This window comes from Tiliqua scincoides, chromosome 2 (assembly GCF_035046505.1).
Source record: "Tiliqua scincoides isolate rTilSci1 chromosome 2, rTilSci1.hap2, whole genome shotgun sequence".
NCBI classification, from domain to species: Eukaryota; Metazoa; Chordata; class Lepidosauria; order Squamata; family Scincidae; genus Tiliqua; species Tiliqua scincoides.
This window is the reverse complement of record NC_089822.1, coordinates 253,587,616-253,593,836: the sequence shown is the minus strand read 5'-3', so window position 1 is coordinate 253,593,836 and position 6,221 is coordinate 253,587,616. Positions and strand designations below refer to the sequence as shown.

Here is a 6,221-nt window from a genome sequence, read left to right as displayed (position 1 = left end):
ATTCAGTGCAAACCTCACCTCAGCCCTGGGCTCACTAGGTGCCCCCAAAAAGCTTCTCTCTCTCTCTCTCTCTCTCTCTCTCTCTCTCTCTCTCTCTCAGCCTTACCACCCCAAATGCAAAGTGTCTTAAGGGATTGTTATAAGGCTTACTAAGGGCCTGATCCTAACCAACTTTCCAGCACTGATTCAGATACAATGCAGCCCCAAGATAAGGGAACAGATGTTCCCTTACCTTGAGGAGACCTCCATGACTGTCCACTCCACCACAGGATGCAGTGCACACCCAGTTGACACAGCTGCGTTAGTGCTGAAAAGTTGGATAAGGTTGGGCCCTAAAGGCCCAATTCTATCCTCAAGGTACACTAGTGTATCCCTTTGTATGCTGGTGCAACAGGAGCCCTGACACCATAGAAGTCCACCTGTGGACAGATGTGCCACAGAAGCTGGCACAATGTCAGGAACTCTGTGCTTGGACCTCACTAGCATTGGGGTGGGTTGGATGCAGTGATTGGCTCCTTGGACATCACTCCAATGACACATGGACGTCACACCAAAGCAAGCCGACGTCACGGCAATGGCACATAGACACCACACCAATGATGACATCAGGATGCCTCTCCACGGATAATGGGCTGTGTCAGGATTTCCATGGACGTTGGGGGGTGTTATTGGGATGGGCTGCACCAGCCTAGCTTGGCCAGAACAGGCTTGGCATATGGCACTTTTTGCACCTGTGTCAGTATGCCATCAGTGTGGCATTGCCAGGACAGGCTTAGCATATGGCTGACATTATGCTGGTGCCCAAATAGGCTTGAGCCTTTACATAGTGAAATGTAACACAACAAGCACGAGACATGTGCTATTTAAATGCTAAATATTTGTATTACTTCACAATCTACCTTTTCCATGCTCTGCCTTGTCTCCCCTCCCTTCTTCTAGTCCTTTCCTTCTCCTGACAACTGCAGAATCCAAGCTGCCAGGCCTCTGTAGGTTGCATCCAGTGCCCTTGCCCTTGATGGTGGCGGCTGGGGCAGGGATACAGATAAGGGGCCAAGAGAGCCATGGATAAAGAGTTATTCTTTGACTCTCCCTGACCACAAGAGGACTCCATGTTCCTGGTGATGCTGTGTATCTCCCTCGGCCACAAATTGAGAGGGGGGTAATGACCACAGGCTGCCATGCAAGGACAAACCTTGTGGCTTCTAAGAACATCCTTTCATTTGCTGAGCTGTGCAGCTGGAGCATCTGCAGAGAAAGCTCTGATACTCGATTGACTGAGATTCTGCAATGGCAACAGTCGAGCAAGTTCTCTGCTCCCTCCTTACATTGGTCAGACAGGTAGGCCACTTGTGGAGTGTTGGTTTCACACAAGTCAACCTCCGATGTGTGGTCACAACTAATTTGAAGAGAAGTATGTGAACCTTTCTTGGGAATCTGGGCCCACCATTTCCAATGCCGCCTGATCCAGTGGGGCTGTTCTTATGTTCTTATGTTCTTAATGCACAGCACAAAAGTGCCCAAGAAATGTTATTCTACAGAGACCTCGTTCTGTTGCAAGTGTAGCCTGATTTCCTGCCCAAACTGGCTGATTTGCTAACTGTTTCCTTATATGGGACTCTGGCTTTGGGGTAGCGAATATGCCTGCAGAATATCCAATCTCTAGCATTTTTAATTAAAAAGATTTTCTACTGCAGCCAGGCTTGAAGGAGCCTGAAATACTATGACCAGTCAGAGTAAACAATGTTGGGCTTGATGAGCCCATGATCTGGCACAGGATAAGGCAACTTGTTAATAATAATACTAGTAGCCAGCAGCATTTATGTCCATTGTTCCAGTCATTCTTACAGCAACATAAGAACAGCCCCACTGGATCAGGCCATAGGCCCATCTAGTCCAGCTTCCTGTATCTCACAGCGGCCCACCAAATGCCTCAGGGAGCACACAAGACAACAAGAGACCTGCATCCTGGTGCCCTCCCTTGCATCTGGCATTCTGACATAACCCATTTTTAAAATCAGGAGGTTGCACATACACATCACGGCCTGTAACCCGTAATGGATTTTTCCTCCAGAAATTTGTCCAATCCCCTTTTAAAGGCATCCAGGCCAGATGCCATCACCACATCTTGTGGCAAGGAGTTCCACAGACCAACCACATGCTGAGTAAAGAAATATTTTCTTTTGTCTGTCCTAACCCACCCAACACTCAATTTTAGTGGATGTCCCCTGGTTCTGGTATTATGTGAGAGTGTAAAGAGCATCTCCCTATCCACTCTGTCCATCCCCTGCATAATTTTGTATGTCTCAATCACGTCCCCCCTCAGGCGTCTCTTTTCTAGGCTGAATTAGGCCCAAACGCCGTAGCCTCTCCTCATAAGGAAGGTGCTCCAGTCCAGTGAGGTAGATCAGTATTACTGCAGATCACTCAGCAGATGAGAAGCCTGAAAGACAGCAGTTTGCCTGCTGGATAGGATGGCAAGGCTCAGCCACACAGGCCTGTCTAGAGTTTCAAAAGGTCCACAGCTGCAGAAGCTGTAACGTCTTGTACCCTGTACTTCCATCCATCCTTTACCAACCTTCTCACATTGTCTGCTGCAGGGCCGAAGTCATTGTACTTGTGTCCTGCTTGTTATAGCACATGGAAGTGTGGGAGGGTGAAGGGGCAGCCTCAGATCTTTGAATGATGTAGGCAGGAGTCAGACTTTGGGAGCCCCCAGCTCTAAAACAGTCACAGTGTTTGGTATGTGGCTGAGAGGCAGAACTCTTTGGTTTCTCTGGAAGGGGAAAGGGAGTCAGAATGGAGTTATCATCTGCTAGCTAGTCCCATCTCTGAGCAATATATAGAAGGCTGGAATGACATTTGCAAAGCCAGCAGGGTGAGTGATTTGAGTGTTCAGTGAGGAATGGGAAGCGTGTTCAAGTCCCCATTCAGCTATGAAGCACACTGGGTGAGCTTGGGCTAGCCATTCTCTCAGCCTAACCTACCTCCCAGGATTGTTATGAGGATACAAGGTGGCAGGGAAGAGTGATGTACGCTGTCCCGAGCTCCTTGTAGGAAGGTTGGGTTAAAGATATAGTGCAAGAAAACTCCCAGTGGGGTTATCAATGCTGATTCTGTGTTGGACTAAGTGCTGTGCGTAGAACACAGCAATTACACCATCCCCAAGCTAGACTACATGGAATCTATTCCAATCTATGGGCCCAGCCAGATAACAGATCTCTGCTCTCCTAATTCAGCACGAGAGCACATAATGGAGTGTGGGGGAAGTGTGTCGGAAAAGGGAAGATACTTTTTATTGCAAGACACTTCCCCCACCCTGCCACTCTTACTTCACTGCTGGGATTGCAAGTCCTCACCCTGATTGCAAGTCCTGCATGGGTCCGATTCCCATTTGTCATGGGTAGTATTGAATGACTCGAGAATTGACACATCCCCTGGCTTTCTGCAAAGGAAAAGGCAGACCGATGCCAACTATTGCACTGCTTCTCTGAAATCAGGATGCCCTACTTCTGCATCTTCGGAGGTTCCTCTGTTCTCTTGACAGTAGAAGGGTGGCCGGAAGTGTGTCCTGCTGCACTTCTCAACTCAGGAATAAAAAATAATGGGCAGAGTCGTCACTAGGCCTTGAGTCACCTGGTGCGAGAGCTCATTGTGTCACCCCCATGACGAACCTCCTTCCATACCAGACCATACAGAATAAATTACAATCTCATAAGCACAACCTAAATGCAGTGGCCTCACTAGGGTTGGTGTCACCCCATTAACTTTATTTATTTTAATATATAACAGTACAGGTAACCCAACGAATCAGTAACCAACACAAAACCAGTGGCCAGCTTGATGGCACTCACACAACTGAATAGAACTTCTACTATTAGGTCTGATACATGGAAATGAGAGCTGACTCATACTGATACCTTATTGCAGTGTTTCTCAAACTGTGGGCTATGACCCACTAGGTGGGTCACAAGCCCATTTCAGGTGGATCCCCATTCATTTCAATATTTTATTTTTAATATTAGACTTGATGCTACCATATGTGACGGAATTTGGGGAAATGTTACAGACCTGTATTTTTAACCAACCACTATGTTTAACCATTCTTTTAACAATGATAGTAAATGGTACTTACTCCTGGGTAAGTGTGGGTAGGATTGCAGCCTAGGATTGTCAAAAATGTTCCTGCTTGATGATGTCACTTCCGGTGGGTCCTGACAAATTTTCATTCTAAAAAGCGGGTCCTGGTGCTAAATGTGTGAGAACCACTGCCTTATTGGTTTTCTGCTGTGACATAATAACACCTCATTGGCTCTCAGAACAACCAGTCTCATGGGTCACTTGTGAGTGAAGAAAATTCACTTTTTGTTACATAAGGCAGCTGTGTTTTCCTTTTCTGGTGACTTGGCCACAGTGTTTGATAGAATACAGATATTTCAACGTGGTTTGTTTCAGTACATTCTGCATGAAATTGCACATTGAATGTTTTATAATATGATGATATTATTCAAAAATACCAAGATTTTACAAATTTGGCCAGTAGTGGTGTCAACCCGCCCCATGTGCCACGCAGTGCGACCCGCACCCACTCATTCCATTGACTTGAGTTCAGACAGGGGCAAGACATCCTATACAAAAGGTGTCATGTTATATCCCAAGAGGCAGCTAGCATCAATGTGCTTTCTTTCTCACAGCATTTGGAAAAGAAAAGGAAAAAAAAAGTCCTCTCATGAACACTGTGCGTATGTGTGGAGATACCTTGATTTAAAATGTGATAGAGCTGCATTTTTACTGACATTACTTGCCGTTTGATCATCTCTGCCCTGATGTAGAGCAATCTGGGCCTGCCCCAATGATGACAGATGAGATAAAGGGCAGCACTTAAAAAGCAGATAAAATTGGTTACATTACTGTAAAAAATTAGTCGCACTCACCCTCCCCCCTCTGCCACACACATGGGGAAAGGAAGAAGTTTGGTCTTACTCAAACTGACAACTTCCTGGATGTGGAAATTGCTTCATGATTGCCCAGCCAAGAAAAGGGAACCTTGGCACGAAAGGAAAGTGGAGACTGAAGTGGCCACATCCGCTTCCCCACCACAGAGCGCGCCTGTGATCAGAGGAGGCTGAGCATGAATAGCAGAGTGTGGAGGAGGGGACCAAGAGCTACCCGCACTCCCCATTCTCACAGTTTTATAGTTAATCTTTTTATCATGCCAGCACATGTTTTATCTTGTTTAGATTATGATCCAGCTTAATCATCAGTTCAACTTCCTTTGAAAACAAAACAAAAACAGCACCTTTTTTGTTTGGAACATTTTCAAGTTTTCTAACAAATATGAACCCCCACCCCCACCCCCACCTGCCCCAAATTCTCCCAGAAGGAAGAGGGGAGGCTGGGACAGAGGGACAGCATGAGGGTGAATGTCTTTTATTGTGTGGGACTGGTTGGCCACTAAGGCTGCAATCCTACGCACACTTTCCTGAGAGTAAGCCCCACCAGCGCCTCTGAGAGGAATACCCTGCACATGCCTGATCTCATCTGATCTTGGAAGCTAAGCAGGGTTAGGCCTGGTTAGTACTTGGATGGAAGACCACCTGGGAGTACCAGGTGCTGTAGGCTTATACCATAGTCTTTCAAGACTGAAGGTTGCCAACCAACCAGAGACAGCTGGAAAAGTCTTAGGAGCCCAGGTCTATCCACCCATGTGGCATCCGTAGGGTCCCCAGCAGCCCATACGGGCAACAAGTCTGAGTAGATAGGAAAATATCAGATCCCAGGAAACTTCTGGGCCCCCTCCTTTGGCTTCTGGGCCCCCCTTTAGACCCTGGGTCGGGGTACAAATTACCCCCTTTATCCCCCTCTCCTAGGCCCTGAGCCCCACTGAACACAATAGACAGTACTTCCAAGTAAACATGCATAGGAGACCTCTGGAACTGCCCCCCTACCTAGGATGAAGTATGTGGTCCAGTGGCAGAGCTGCCTTGGCGGGGGGTGGGGATCAATAGGATTGGGCTGACAGTTACATGGGAGTAAGCTTCATTGGCTCTATTGGGGCTCACTTCGGAGTAAAGATATATAAGATCATGTAGATTGGTGGTTCTCAAACTTTTAGCACCGGGATCCACTTTTTAGAATGAGAATCTGTCAGGTCCCACCAGAAGTGAGGTTATGACCAGAAGTGACATCATCAAGCAAGAAAAATTTTCACCATCCTAGGCTGC

General features: G+C 47.0%; 1 pseudogene; it reads left to right on the top strand.

Annotated features, from left to right (window-relative positions):
* Positions 1-5,500: 5,500 nt before the first annotated feature.
* LOC136642798 (5S ribosomal RNA) lies at positions 5,501-5,619 on the top strand (annotated as a pseudogene).
* The last annotated feature ends 602 nt before the right edge of the window (positions 5,620-6,221 follow it).